The 15,328-nt window shown below is 49.9% G+C and overlaps 1 protein-coding gene across 1 annotated transcript in view; it reads left to right on the top strand.

The window, feature by feature from the left end:
- Positions 1-15,328, top strand: part of LOC144506132 (phosphorylase b kinase regulatory subunit alpha, liver isoform-like) — a 1,103,981-nt gene that overhangs the window by 144,367 nt on the left and 944,286 nt on the right. The window lies entirely within an intron of this gene.

Raw genomic sequence — 15,328 nt, 5'->3', positions numbered from 1 at the left:
GTGCGTGTATTGGTGTCAGTGCAGTGCGTGTATTGTTGCCAGTGCCGTGCGTGTATTGTTGTCAGTGCCGTGCGTGTATTGTTGTCAGTGCCGTGCGTGTATTGTTGTCAGTGCCGTGCGTGTATTTTTGTCAGTGCCGTGCGTGTATTTTTGTCAGTGCCGTGCGTGTATTGTTGTCAGTGCAGTGCGTGTATTGTTGTCAGTGCAGTGCGTGTATTGTTGTCAGTGCAGCGCGTGTATTGTTGTCAGTGCAGTGCGTGTATTGTTGTCAGTGCAGTGCGTGCATTGTTGTCAGTGCAGTGCGTGTATTGTCAGTGCAGTGCGTGTATTGTTGGCAGTGCAGTGCGTGTATTATTGGCAGTGCAGTGCGTGTATTGGTGTCAGTGCCTTGCGTGTATTGGTGTCAGTGCAGTGCATGTATTGGTGTCTGTGCAATGCGTGTATTGTTGTCAGTGCAGTGCGTGTATACTCAGTGCAGTGCGTGTATTGTTGTCAGTGCAGTGCGTGTATTGGTGTCAGTGCAGTGCGTGTATTGGTGCCAGTGCAGTGCGTGTATTGGTGTCAGTGCAGTGCGTGTGCTGTTGTCAGTGCAGTGCGTGTATTGTTGTCTGTGCACTAAGTGTTTTGTTGTCAGTGCAGTGCATGTGTTGTTGTCAGTGCAGTGCATGTGTTGTTGTCACTGCAGTTCGTGTGTTGTTGTCCGTGCAGTGTGTATTTTTGTCAGTGCAGTGCGTGTATTGGTGCCAGTGCAGTGCGTGTATTGTTGCCAGTGCCGTGCGTGTATTGTTGTCAGTGCCGTGCGTGTATTGTTGTCAGTGCCGTGCGTGTATTGTTGTCAGTGCCGTGCGTGTATTTTTGTCAGTGCCGTGCGTGTATTTTTGTCAGTGCCGTGCGTGTATTGTTGTCAGTGCAGTGCGTGTATTGTTGTCAGTGCAGTGCGTGTATTGTTGTCAGTGCAGCGCGTGTATTGTTGTCAGTGCAGTGCGTGTATTGTTGTCAGTGCAGTGCGTGCATTGTTGTCAGTGCAGTGCGTGTATTGTCAGTGCAGTGCGTGTATTGTTGGCAGTGCAGTGCGTGTATTATTGGCAGTGCAGTGCGTGTATTGGTGTCAGTGCCTTGCGTGTATTGGTGTCAGTGCAGTGCGTGTATTGGTGTCTGTGCAATGCGTGTATTGTTGTCAGTGCAGTGCGTGTATACTCAGTGCAGTGCGTGTATTGTTGTCAGTGCAGTGCGTGTATTGGTGTCAGTGCAGTGCGTGTATTGGTGCCAGTGCAGTGCGTGTATTGGTGTCAGTGCAGTGCGTGTGCTGTTGTCAGTGCAGTGCGTGTATTGTTGTCTGTGCACTAAGTGTTTTGTTGTCAGTGCAGTGCATGTGTTGTTGTCAGTGCAGTGCATGTGTTGTTGTCACTGCAGTTCGTGTGTTGTTGTCCGTGCAGTGTGTATTTTTGTCAGTGCAGTGCATGTATTGTTGGCAATGCAGTGCGTGTATTGTTGTCAGTGCAGCGCGTGAATTGTTGTCAATGCAGTGCGTGTATTGTTGTCAGTGCAGTGCGGGTAATGTTGTCAGTGCAGTGCGTGTATTGTGCTCCGTGCAGTGCGTGTATTGTTGTCAGTGCAGTGCGTGTATTGTTGTCAGTGCAGTGCGTGTATTGTTGGCAGCGCATTGCATGTATTGTTGACACTGCAGTGCGTGTATTGGTGTCAGTGCAGTGCGTGTATTGTTATCAGTGCAGTGCGTGTATTGTTGTCAGTGCAGTGCGGGTAATGTTGTCAGTGCAGTGCGTGTATTGTGCTCCGTGCAGTGCGTGTATTGTTGTCAGTGCAGTGCGTGTATTGTTGTCAGTGCAGTCCATGTATTGTTGGCAGTGCAGTGCGTGTATTGGTGTCAGTGCAGTGCGTGTATTGTTGTCAGTGCAGTGCGTGTTGTTGTCAGTGCAGTGCATGTGTTGTTGTCAGTGCAGTGAATGTGTTGTTGTCAGTGCAGTTCGTGTGTTGTTGTCCGTGCACTGTGTTTTTCTGTCAGTGCAGTGCATGTATTGTTGGCATTGCAGTGCGTGTATTGTTGTCAGTGCAGTGCGTGTATTGTTGGCAGCGCATTGCATGTATTGTTGACACTGCAGTGCGTGTATTGGTGTCAGTGCAGTGCGTGTATTGTTGTCAGTGCAGTGCGTGTATTGTCAGTGCAGTGCGTGTATTGTTGGCAGTGAAGTGCGTGTATTGTTGGCAGTGCAGTGCGTGTATTGGTGTCAGTGCTGTGCGTGTGTTGGTGTCAGTGCCGTGCGTGTGTTGGTGTCAGTGCAGTGCGTGTATTGGTGTCAGTGCAGTGCGTGTATTGGTGTCAGTGCAGTGCGTGTATTGGTGCCAGTGCAGTGCGTGTATTGGTGCCAGTGCCGTGCGTGTATTGTTGTCAGTGCCGTGCGTGTATTGTTGTCAGTGCAGTGCGTGTGTTGTTGTCAGTGCAGTGCGTGTGTTGTTGTCAGTGCAGTGCGTGTATTGGTGTCAGTGCAGTGCGTGTATTGGTGCCAGTGCAGTGCGTGTATTGGTGCCAGTGCCGTGCGTGTATTGTTGTCAGTGCCGTGCGTGTGTTGTTGTCTGTGCCGTGCGTGTATTGTTGTCAGTGCCGTGCGTGAATTGTTGTCAGTGCAGTGCGTGTATGGTTGTCAGTGCAGTGCGTGTATTGTTGTCAGTGCACTAAGTGTATTGTTGTCAGTGCACTAAGTGTGTTGTTGTCAGTGCAGTGCATGTGTTGTTGTCAGTGCAGTGCGTGTATTGGTGTCAGTGCCGTGCGTGTATTGGAGTCAGGTCAGTGCGTGTGTTGGTGTCAGTGCAGTGCGTGTATTGGTGCCAGTGCCGTGCGTGTATTGTTGTCAGTGCCGTGCGTGTGTTGTTGTCTGTGCCATGCGTGTATTGTTGTCAGTGCCGTGCGTGAATTGTTGTCAGTGCAGTGCGTGTATGGTTGTCAGTGCAGTGCGTGTATTGGTGCCAGTGCAGTGCGTGTATTGGTACCAGTGCAGTGCGTGTATTGGTGTCAGTGCAGTGCGTGTGCTGTTGTCAGTGCAGTGCGTGTATTGTTGTCAGTGCACTAAGTGTGTTGTTGTCAGTGCAGTGCGTGTATTGGTGCCAGTGCAGTGCGTGTATTGGTGCCAGTGCAGTGCGTGTATTGGTACCAGTGCAGTGCGTGTATTAGTGTCATTGCAGTGTGTGTGCTGTTGTCAGTGCAGTGCGTGTATTGTTGTCAGTGCACTAAGTGTGTTGTTGTCAGTGCAGTGCGTGTATTGGTGTCAGTGCAGTGCGTGTATTGGTGCCGGTGCAGTGCGTGTATTGGTGCCAGTGCAGTGCGTGTATTGGTGCCAGTGCCGTGCGTGTATTGTTGTCAGTGCTGTGCGTGTATTGTTGTCAGTGCCGTGCGTGTCTTGTTGTCAGTGCCGTGCGTGTATTTTTGTCAGTGCAGTGCGTGTATGGTTGTCAGTGCAGTGCGTGTATTGTTGTCAGTGCAGTGCGTGTATTGTTGTCAGTGCAGTGCATGTATTGTTGTCAGTGCAGTGCGTGTATTGTTGTCAGTGCAGTGCGTGTATTGTTGTCAGTGCAGTGCGTGTATTGTTGTCAGTGCAGTGCGTGTATTGTTGGCAGTGCAGTGCGTGTATTGTTGGCAGTGCAGTGCGTGTATTAGTGTCAGTGCCATGCGTGTATTGGTGTCAGTGCAGTGCGTGTATTGGTGTCAGTGCATTGCGTGTATTGTTGTCAGTGCAGTGCGTGTATTCTCAGTGCAGTGCGTGTATTGTTGTTAGTGCAGTGCGTGTATTGGTGCCAGTGCAGTGTGTGTATTGGTGCCAGTGCAGTGCGTGTATTGGTACCAGTGCAGTGCGTGTATTGGTGTCAGTGCAGTGCGTGTGCTGTTGTCAGTGCAGTGCGTGTATTGTTGTCCGTGCACTAAGTGTGTTGTTGTCAGTGCAGTGCATGTGTTGTTGTCAGTGCAGTGCATGTGTTGTTGTCACTGCAGTTCGTGTGTTGTTGTCCGTGCAGTGTGTATTTTTGTCAGTGCAGTGCGTGTATTGTTGTCAGTGCAGTGCGTGTATTGTAGTCAGTGCAGTGCGTGTATTGTTGTCAGTGCAGTGCATGTGTTGTTGTCAGTGCAGTGCGTGTATTGTTGTCAGTGCAGTGCGTGTATTGTTGGCAGTGCAGTGCGTGTATTATTGGCAGTGCAGTGCGTGTATTAGTGTCAGTGCCATGCGTGTATTGGTGTCAGTGCAGTGCGTGTATTGGTGTCAGTGCATTGCGTGTATTGTTGTCAGTGCAGTGCGTGTATTCTCAGTGCAGTGCGTGTATTGTTGTTAGTGCAGTGCGTGTATTGGTGCCAGTGCAGTGTGTGTATTGGTGCCAGTGCAGTGCGTGTATTGGTACCAGTGCAGTGCGTGTATTGGTGTCAGTGCAGTGCGTGTGCTGTTGTCAGTGCAGTGCATGTGTTGTTGTCAGTGCAGTGCATATGTTGTTGTCAGTGCAGTGCATGTGTTGTTGTCACTGCAGTTCGTGTGTTGTTGTCCGTGCAGTGTGTATTTTTGTCAGTGCAGTGCGTGTATTGTTGGCAGCGCAGTGCATGTGTTGTTGACACTGCAGTGCGTGTATTGGTGTCAGTGCAGTGCGTGTATTGTTGTCAGTGCAGTGCGTATATTGTCAGTGCAGTGCGTGTATTGGTGTCAGTGCAGTGCGTGTATTGGTGTCAGTGCAGTGCGTGTATTGGTGTCAGTGCAGTGTGTGTATTGTTGTCGGTGCAGTGCGTGTATTGTTGTCAGTGCAGTGCGTGTCTTCTCAGTGCAGTGCGTGTATTGTTGTCAGTGCAGTGCGTGTGTTGGTGCCAGTGCAGTGTGTGTATTGGTGCCAGTGCAGTGCGTGTATTGGTGCCAGTGCAGTGCGTGTATTGTTGTCTGTGCACTAAGTGTGTTGTTGTCAGTGCAGTGCATGTGTTGTTGTCAGTGCAGTGCATGTGTTGTTGTCACTGCAGTTCGTGTGTTGTCTGTGCAGTGCGTGTATTTTTGTCAGTGCAGTGCATGTATTGTTGGCAGTGCAGTGCGTGTATTGTTGTCAGTGCAGTGTGTGTGTTGTTGTCAGTGCAGTGTGTGTATTGGTGTCAGTGCAGCATGTGTGTTGTCAGTGCAGTGCTTGTACTGTTGTCAGTGCCGTGCGTGTATTGTTGTCAGTGCAGCGCGTGAATTGTTGTCAGTGCAGTGCGTGTATTGTTGTCAGTGCAGTGCGGGTAATGTTGTCAGTGCAGTGCGTGTATTGTGCTCTGTGCAGTGCGTGTATTGTTGTCAGTGCAGTGCGTGTATTGTTGTCAGTGCAGTGCGTGTATTGTTGGCAGCGCATTGCATGTATTGTTGACACTGCAGTGCGTGTATTGGTGTCAGTGCAGTGCGTGTATTGTTGTCAGTGCAGTGCGTGTATTGTTGTCAGTGCCGTGCGGGTAATGTTGTCAGTGCAGTGCGTGTATTGTGCTCCGTGCAGTGCGTGTATTGTTGTCAGTGCAGTGCGTGTATTGTTGTCAGTGCAGTCCGTGTATTGTTGGCAGTGCAGTGCGTGTATTGGTGTCAGTGCAGTGCGTGTATTGTTGTCAGTGCACTAAGTGTTGTTGTCAGTGCAGTGCATGTGTTGTTGTCAGTGCAGTGAATGTGTTGTTGTCAGTGCAGTTCGTGTGTTGTTGTCCGTGCACTGTGTTTTTCTGTCAGTGCAGTGCATGTATTGTTGGCATTGCAGTGCGTGTATTGTTGTCAGTGCAGTGCGTGTATTGTTGGCAGCGCATTGCATGTATTGTTGACACTGCAGTGCGTGTATTGGTGTCAGTGCAGTGCGTGTATTGTTGTCAGTGCAGTGCGTGTATTGTCAGTGCAGTGCGTGTATTGTTGGCAGTGAAGTGCGTGTATTGTTGGCAGTGCAGTGCGTGTATTGGTGTCAGTGCCGTGCGTGTGTTGGTGTCAGTTCAGTGCGTGTGTTGGTGTCAGTGCAGTGCGTGTATTGGTGTCAGTGCAGTGCGTGTATTGTTGTCAGTGCAGTGCGTGTATTCTCAGTGCAGTGCGTGTATTGTTGTCAGTGCAGTGCGTGTATTGGTGCCAGTGCAGTGTGTGTATTGGTGCCAGTGCAGTGCGTGTGTTGTTGTCAGTGCAGTGCGTGTGTTGTTGTCAGTGCAGTGCGTGTATTGTTGTCTGTGCACTAAGTGTGTTGTTGTCAGTGCAGTGCATGTGTTGTTGTCACTGCAGTTCGTGTGTTGTTGTCCGTGCAGTGTGTATTTTTGTCAGTGCAGTGCATGTATTGTTGGCAGTGCAGTGCGTGTATTGTTGTCAGTGCAGTGCGTGTATTGTTGGCAGCGCAGTCCATGTATTGTTGACACTGCAGTGCGTGTATTGGTGTCAGTGCCGTGCGTGTATTGGAGTCAGTTCAGTGTGTGTGTTGGTGTCAGTGCAGTGCGTGTATTGGTGTCAGTGCAGTGCGTGTATTGGTGCCAGTGCAGTGCGTGTATTGTTGCCAGTGCCGTGCGTGTATTGTTGTCAGTGCCGTGCGTGTATTGTTGTCAGTGCCGTGCGTGTATTGTTGTCAGTGCCGTGCGTGTATTTTTGTCAGTGCCGTGCGTGTATTTTTGTCAGTGCCGTGCGTGTATTGTTGTCAGTGCAGTGCGTGTATTGTTGTCAGTGCAGTGCGTGTATTGTTGTCAGTGCAGCGCGTGTATTGTTGTCAGTGCAGTGCGTGTATTGTTGTCAGTGCAGTGCGTGCATTGTTGTCAGTGCAGTGCGTGTATTGTCAGTGCAGTGCGTGTATTGTTGGCAGTGCAGTGCGTGTATTATTGGCAGTGCAGTGAGTGTATTGGTGTCAGTGCCTTGCGTGTATTGGTGTCAGTGCAGTGCGTGTATTGGTGTCTGTGCAATGCGTGTATTGTTGTCAGTGCAGTGCGTGTATTCTCAGTGCAGCGCGTGTATTGTTGTCAGTGCAGTGCGTGTATTGGTGTCAGTGCAGTGCGTGTATTGGTGCCAGTGCAGTGCGTGTATTGGTGTCAGTGCAGTGCGTGTGCTGTTGTCAGTGCAGTGCGTGTATTGTTGTCTGTGCACTAAGTGTTTTGTTGTCAGTGCAGTGCATGTGTTGTTGTCAGTGCAGTGCATGTGTTGTTGTCACTGCAGTTCGTGTGTTGTTGTCCGTGCAGCGCGTGAATTGTTGTCAGTGCAGTGCGTGTATTGTTGTCAGTGCAGTGCGGGTAATGTTGTCAGTGCAGTGCGTGTATTGTGCTCCGTGCAGTGCGTGTATTGTTGTCAGTGCAGTGCGTGTATTGTTGTCAGTGCAGTGCGTGTATTGTTGGCAGCGCATTGCATGTATTGTTGACACTGCAGTGCGTGTATTGGTGTCAGTGCAGTGCGTGTATTGTTATCAGTGCAGTGCGTGTATTGTTGTCAGTGCAGTGCGGGTAATGTTGTCAGTGCAGTGCGTGTATTGTGCTCCGTGCAGTGCGTGTATTGTTGTCAGTGCAGTGCGTGTATTGTTGTCAGTGCAGTCCGTGTATTGTTGGCAGTGCAGTGCGTGTATTGTTGTCAGTGCAGTGCATGTGTTGTTGTCAGTGCAGTGAATGTGTTGTTGTCAGTGCAGTTCGTGTGTTGTTGTCCGTGCACTGTGTTTTTCTGTCAGTGCAGTGCATGTATTGTTGGCATTGCAGTGCGTGTATTGTTGTCAGTGCAGTGCGTGTATTGTTGGCAGCGCATTGCATGTATTGTTGACACTGCAGTGCGTGTATTGGTGTCAGTGCAGTGCGTGTATTGTTGTCAGTGCAGTGCGTGTATTGTCAGTGCAGTGCGTGTATTGTTGGCAGTGAAGTGCGTGTATTGTTGGCAGTGCAGTGCGTGTATTGGTGTCAGTGCAGTGCGTGTATTGGTGTCAGTGCAGTGCGTGTATTGGTGCCAGTGCAGTGCGTGTATTGGTGCCAGTGCCGTGCGTGTATTGTTGTCAGTGCCGTGCGTGTATTGTTGTCAGTGCAGTGCGTGTATGGTTGTCAGTGCAGTGCGTGTATTGGTGCCAGTGCAGTGCGTGTATTGGTACCAGTGCAGTGCGTGTATTGGTGTCAGTGCAGTGCGTGTGCTGTTGTCAGTGCAGTGCGTGTATTGTTGTCAGTGCACTAAGTGTATTGTTGTCAGTGCACTAAGTGTGTTGTTGCCAGTGCAGTGCATGTGTTGTTGTCAGTGCAGTGCGTGTATTGGTGTCAGTGCCGTGCGTGTATTGGAGTCAGGTCAGTGCGTGTGTTGGTGTCAGTGCAGTGCGTGTATTGGTGCCAGTGCAGTGCGTGTATTGGTGCCAGTGCAGTGCGTGTATTGGTACCAGTGCAGTGCGTGTATTGGTGTCAGTGCAGTGCGTGTGCTGTTGTCAGTGCAGTGCGTGTATTGTTGTCAGTGCACTAAGTGTATTGTTGTCAGTGCACTAAGTGTGTTGTTGTCAGTGCAGTGCGTGTATTGGTGCCAGTGCAGTGCGTGTATTGGTGCGAGTGCAGTGCGTGTATTGGTACCAGTGCAGTGCGTGTATTAGTGTCATTGCAGTGTGTGTGCTGTTGTCAGTGCAGTGCGTGTATTGTTGTCAGTGCACTAAGTGTGTTGTTGTCAGTGCAGTGCGTGTATTGGTGTCAGTGCAGTGCGTGTATTGGTGTCAGTGCAGTGCGTGTATTGGTGCCAGTGCAGTGCGTGTATTGGTGCCAGTGCCGTGCGTGTATTGTTGTCAGTGCTGTGCGTGTATTGTTGTCAGTGCCGTGCGTGTATTGTTGTCAGTGCCGTGCGTGTATTTTTGTCAGTGCAGTGCGTGTATGGTTGTCAGTGCAGTGCGTGTATTGTTGTCAGTGCAGTGCGTGTATTGTTGTCAGTGCAGTGCATGTATTGTTGTCAGTGCAGTGCGTGTATTGTTGTCAGTGCAGTGCGTGTATTGTTGTCAGTGCAGTGCGTGTATTGTTGTCAGTGCAGTGCGTGTATTGTTGTCAGTGCAGTGCGTGTATTGTTGGCAGTGCAGTGCGTGTATTGTTGGCAGTGCAGTGCGTGTATTAGTGTCAGTGCCATGCGTGTATTGGTGTCAGTGCAGTGCGTGTATTGGTGTCAGTGCATTGCGTGTATTGTTGTCAGTGCAGTGCGTGTATTCTCAGTGCAGTGCGTGTATTGTTGTTAGTGCAGTGCGTGTATTGGTGCCAGTGCAGTGTGTGTATTGGTGCCAGTGCAGTGCGTGTATTGGTACCAGTGCAGTGCGTGTATTGGTGTCAGTGCAGTGCGTGTGCTGTTGTCAGTGCAGTGCGTGTATTGTTGTCCGTGCACTAAGTGTGTTGTTGTCAGTGCAGTGCATGTGTTGTTGTCAGTGCAGTGCATGTGTTGTTGTCACTGCAGTTCGTGTGTTGTTGTCCGTGCAGTGTGTATTTTTGTCAGTGCAGTGCGTGTATTGTTGTCAGTGCAGTGCGTGTATTGTAGTCAGTGCAGTGTGTGTATTGTTGTCAGTGCAGTGCATGTGTTGTTGTCAGTGCAGTGCGTGTATTGTTGTCAGTGCAGTGCGTGTATTGTTGGCAGTGCAGTGCGTGTATTATTGGCAGTGCAGTGCGTGTATTGGTGTCAGTGCCATGCGTGTATTGGTGTCAGTGCAGTGCGTGTATTGGTGTCAGTGCATTGCGTGTATTGTTGTCAGTGCAGTGCGTGTATTCTCAGTGCAGTGCGTGTATTGTTGTTAGTGCAGTGCATGTATTGGTGCCAGTGCAGTGTGTGTATTGGTGCCAGTGCAGTGCGTGTATTTGTGTCAGTGCAGTGCGTGTGCTGGTGTCAGTGCAGTGCGTGTATTGGTGTCAGTGCAGTGCGTGTATTGTTGGCAGTGCAGTGCGTGTATTCTCAGTGCAGTGCGTGTATTGGTGTCAGTGCAGTGTGTGTATTGGTGTCAGTGCAGCATGTGTGTTGTTGTCAGTGCAGTGTGTGTGTTGTTGTCAGTGCAGTGTGTGAATTGTTATCAGTGCAGTGTGTGTATTGTTATCAGTGCAGTGTGTGTATTGTTATCAGTGCAGTGTGTAAATTGTTGTCAGTGCAGTGTGTGTATTGGTGTCAGTGCAGCGTGTGTGTTGTTGTCAGTGCAGTGTGTGTGTTGTTGTCAGTGCAGTGTGTGAATTGTTATCAGTGCAGTGTGTGTATTGTTATCAGTGCAGTGTGTGTATTGGTGTCAGTGCAGTGTGTGTATTGTTATCAGTGCAGTGCGTGTATTGTTGTCAGTGCAGTGCGTGTATTGTTGTCAGTGCAGCGTGTGTATTGGTGTCAGTGCCGTGCGTGTATTGTTGTCAGTGCAGCGTGTGTATTGTTGTCAGTGCAGCATGTGTATTGGTGTCAGTGCCGTGCGTGTATGGGTGTCAGTGCAGCGTGTATTGTTGTCAGTGCCGTGCGTGTATTGTTGTCAGTGCAGTGCGTGTATTGTTGTCAGTGCAGTGCGTGTATTGGTGTCAGTGCTGTGCGTGAATTGTTGTCAGTGCAGTGCGTGTATTGTTGTCAGTGCAGTGCGTGTATTGTTGGCAGTGCAGTGCGTGTATTGTTGTCAGTGCAGTGCGTGTATTGGTGTCAGTGCCGTGCGTGAATTGTTGTCAGTGCAGTGCGTGAATTGTTGTCAGTGCAGTGCGTGTATTGTTGTCAGTGCAGTGCGGGTATTGTTGTCCGTGCAGTGCGTGTATTGTTGTCAGTGCAGTGCGTGTATTGTTGTCAGTGCAGTGCGTGTATTGTCAGTGCAGTCCGTGTATTGTTGGCAGTGCAGTGCGTGTATTGGTGTCAGTGCTGTGCGTGTATTGGTGTCAGTTCAGTGCGCGTGTTGGTGGCAGTGCAGTGCGTGTATTTGTGTCAGTGCAGTGCGTGTATTTGTGTCAGTGCAGTGCGTGTATTGGTGTCAGTGCAGTGAGTGTATTGGTGCCAGTGCAGTGCGTGTATTGTTGTCAGTGCCGTGCGTGTATTGTTGTCAGTGCAGTGCGTGTATTGGTGCCAGTGCAGTGCGTGTATTGGTGCCAGTGCAGTGTGTGTATTGGTGCCAGTGCAGTGCGTGTATTGGTACCAGTGCAGTGCGTGTGCTGTTGTCAGTGCAGTGCGTGTATTGTTGTCAGTGCACTAAGTGTGTTGTTGTCAGTGCAGTGCATGTGTTGTTGTCAGTGCAGTGCATGTGTTGTTGTCACTGCAGTTCGTGTGTTGTTGTCAGTGCAGTGCGTGTATTGGTGTCAGTGCAGTGCGTGTATTGTTGTCAGTGCAGTGCGTGTATTGTCAGTGCAGTGCGTGTATTGTTGGCAGTGCAGTGCGTGTATTGTTGGCAGTGCAGTGCGTGTATTGGTGTCAGTGCCGTGCGTGTGTTGGTGTCAGTTCAGTGCGTGTATTGGTGTCAGTGCATTGCGTGTATTGGTGTCAGTGCAGTGCGTGTATTTGTGTCAGTGCAGTGTGTCTATTGTTGTCAGTGCAGTGTGTGTATTGGTGTCAGTGCAGCGTGTGTGTTGTTGTCAGTGCAGTGTGTGTATTGTTGTCAGTGCAGTGTGTGTGTTGTTGTCAGTGCAGTGTGTGTATTGGTGTCAGTGCAGCATGTGTGTTGTTGTCAGTGCAGTGCGTGTATTGTTGTCAGTGCCGTGCGTGTATTGTTGTCAGTGCAGTGCGGGTATTGTTGTCCGTGCAGTGCGTGTATTGTTGTCAGTGCAGTGCGTGTATTGTTGTCAGTGCAGTGCGTGTATTGTTGTCAGTGCAGTGCATGTATTGTTGTCAGTGCAGTGCGTGTATTGTTGTCAGTGCAGTGAGTGTATTGGTGTCAGTGCAGTGCGGGTATTGTTGTCCGTGCAGTGCGTGTATTGTTGTCAGTGCAGTGCGTGTATTGTTGTCAGTGCAGTGCGTGTATTGTTGTCAGTGCAGTGCGTGTATTGTCAGTGCAGTGCGTGTATTGTTGGCAGTGCAGTGCGTGTATTGTTGGCAGTGCAGTGGGTGTATTGGTGTCAGTGCCGTGCGTGTGTTGGTGTCAGTTCAGTGCGTGTGTTGGTGTCAGTGCATTGCGTGTATTGGTGTCAGTGCAGTGCGTGTATTTGTGTCAGTGCCATGCGTGTATTGGTGTCAGTGCAGTGCGTGTATTGGTGTCAGTGCATTGCGTGTATTGTTGTCAGTGCAGTGCGTGTATTCTCAGTGCAGTGCGTGTATTGTTGTCAGTGCAGTGCGTGTATTGGTGCCAGTGCAGTGTGTGTATTGGTGCCAGTGCAGTGCGTGTATTGGTACCAGTGCAGTGCGTGTGCTGTTGTCAGTGCAGTGCGTGTGCTGTTGTCAGTGCAGTGCGTGTATTGTTGTCCGTGCACTAAGTGTGTTGTTGTCAGTGCAGTGCATGTGTTGTTGTCAGTGCAGTGCATGTGTTGTTGTCACTGCAGTTCGTGTGTTGTTGTCCGTGCAGTGTGTATTTTTGTCAGTGCAGTGCGTGTATTGTTGTCAGTGCAGTGCGTGTATTGTAGTCAGTGCAGTGTGTGTATTGTTGTCAGTGCAGTGCATGTGTTGTTGTCAGTGCAGTGCGTGTATTGTTGTCAGTGCAGTGCGTGTATTGTTGGCAGTGCAGTGCGTGTATTATTGGCAGTGCAGTGCGTGTATTGGTGTCAGTGCCATGCGTGTATTGGTGTCAGTGCAGTGCGTGTATTGGTGTCAGTGCATTGCGTGTATTGTTGTCAGTGCAGTGCGTGTATTCTCAGTGCAGTGCGTGTATTGTTGTTAGTGCAGTGCATGTATTGGTGCCAGTGCAGTGTGTGTATTGGTGCCAGTGCAGTGCGTGTATTTGTGTCAGTGCAGTGCGTGTGCTGGTGTCAGTGCAGTGCGTGTATTGGTGTCAGTGCAGTGCGTGTATTGTTGGCAGTGCAGTGCGTGTATTCTCAGTGCAGTGCGTGTATTGGTGTCAGTGCAGTGTGTGTATTGGTGTCAGTGCAGCATGTGTGTTGTTGTCAGTGCAGTGTGTGTGTTGTTGTCAGTGCAGTGTGTGAATTGTTATCAGTGCAGTGTGTGTATTGTTATCAGTGCAGTGTGTGTATTGTTATCAGTGCAGTGTGTAAATTGTTGTCAGTGCAGTGTGTGTATTGGTGTCAGTGCAGCGTGTGTGTTGTTGTCAGTGCAGTGTGTGTGTTGTTGTCAGTGCAGTGTGTGAATTGTTATCAGTGCAGTGTGTGTATTGTTATCAGTGCAGTGTGTGTATTGGTGTCAGTGCAGTGTGTGTATTGTTATCAGTGCAGTGCGTGTATTGTTGTCAGTGCAGTGCGTGTATTGTTGTCAGTGCAGCGTGTGTATTGGTGTCAGTGCCGTGCGTGTATTGTTGTCAGTGCAGCGTGTGTATTGTTGTCAGTGCAGCATGTGTATTGGTGTCAGTGCCGTGCGTGTATTGGTGTCAGTGCAGCGTGTATTGTTGTCAGTGCCGTGCGTGTATTGTTGTCAGTGCAGTGCGTGTATTGTTGTCAGTGCAGTGCGTGTATTGGTGTCAGTGCTGTGCGTGAATTGTTGTCAGTGCAGTGCGTGTATTGTTGTCAGTGCAGTGCGTGTATTGTTGGCAGTGCAGTGCGTGTATTGTTGTCAGTGCAGTGCGTGTATTGGTGTCAGTGCCGTGCGTGAATTGTTGTCAGTGCAGTGCGTGAATTGTTGTCAGTGCAGTGCGTGTATTGTTGTCAGTGCAGTGCGGGTATTGTTGTCCGTGCAGTGCGTGTATTGTTGTCAGTGCAGTGCGTGTATTGTTGTCAGTGCAGTGCGTGTATTGTCAGTGCAGTCCGTGTATTGTTGGCAGTGCAGTGCGTGTATTGGTGTCAGTGCTGTGCGTGTATTGGTGTCAGTTCAGTGCGCGTGTTGGTGGCAGTGCAGTGCGTGTATTTGTGTCAGTGCAGTGCGTGTATTTGTGTCAGTGCAGTGCGTGTATTGGTGTCAGTGCAGTGAGTGTATTGGTGCCAGTGCAGTGCGTGTATTGTTGTCAGTGCCGTGCGTGTATTGTTGTCAGTGCAGTGCGTGTATTGGTGCCAGTGCAGTGCGTGTATTGGTGCCAGTGCAGTGTGTGTATTGGTGCCAGTGCAGTGCGTGTATTGGTACCAGTGCAGTGCGTGTGCTGTTGTCAGTGCAGTGCGTGTATTGTTGTCAGTGCACTAAGTGTGTTGTTGTCAGTGCAGTGCATGTGTTGTTGTCAGTGCAGTGCGTGTATTGGTGTCAGTGCAGTGCGTGTATTGTTGTCAGTGCAGTGCGTGTATTGTCAGTGCAGTGCGTGTATTGTTGGCAGTGCAGTGCGTGTATTGTTGGCAGTGCAGTGCGTGTATTGGTGTCAGTGCCGTGCGTGTGTTGGTGTCAGTTCAGTGCGTGTATTGGTGTCAGTGCATTGCGTGTATTGGTGTCAGTGCAGTGCGTGTATTTGTGTCAGTGCAGTGTGTCTATTGTTGTCAGTGCAGTGTGTGTATTGGTGTCAGTGCAGCGTGTGTGTTGTTGTCAGTGCAGTGTGTGTATTGTTGTCAGTGCAGTGTGTGTGTTGTTGTCAGTGCAGTGTGTGTATTGGTGTCAGTGCAGCATGTGTGTTGTTGTCAGTGCAGTGCGTGTATTGTTGTCAGTGCCGTGCGTGTATTGTTGTCAGTGCAGTGCGGGTATTGTTGTCCGTGCAGTGCGTGTATTGTTGTCAGTGCAGTGCGTGTATTGTTGTCAGTGCAGTGCGTGTATTGTTGTCAGTGCAGTGCATGTATTGTTGTCAGTGCAGTGCGTGTATTGTTGTCAGTGCAGTGAGTGTATTGGTGTCAGTGCAGTGCGGGTATTGTTGTCCGTGCAGTGCGTGTATTGTTGTCAGTGCAGTGCGTGTATTGTTGTCAGTGCAGTGCGTGTATTGTTGTCAGTGCAGTGCGTGTATTGTCAGTGCAGTGCGTGTATTGTTGGCAGTGCAGTGCGTGTATTGTTGGCAGTGCAGTGGGTGTATTGGTGTCAGTGCCGTGCGTGTGTTGGTGTCAGTTCAGTGCGTGTGTTGGTGTCAGTGCATTGCGTGTATTGGTGTCAGTGCAGTGCGTGTATTTGTGTCAGTGCCATGCGTGTATTGGTGTCAGTGCAGTGCGTGTATTGGTGTCAGTGCATTGCGTGTATTGTTGTCAGTGCAGTGCGTGTATTCTCAGTGCAGTGCGTGTATTGTTGTCAGTGCAGTGCGTGTATTGGTGCCAGTGCAGTGTGTGTATTGGTGCCAGTGCAGTGCGTGTATTGGTACCAGTGCAGTGCGTGTGCTGTTGTCAGTGCAGTGCGTGTATTGTTGTCAGTGCACTGAGTGTGTTGTTGTCAGTGCAGTGCATGTGTTGTTGTCAGTGCAGTGCATGTGT

The sequence above is a fragment of the Mustelus asterias genome, chromosome 17 (genome assembly GCF_964213995.1).
Source record: "Mustelus asterias chromosome 17, sMusAst1.hap1.1, whole genome shotgun sequence".
Taxonomy (NCBI): domain Eukaryota; kingdom Metazoa; phylum Chordata; class Chondrichthyes; order Carcharhiniformes; family Triakidae; genus Mustelus; species Mustelus asterias.
This window is presented reverse-complemented; position numbering and strand designations above follow the sequence as displayed.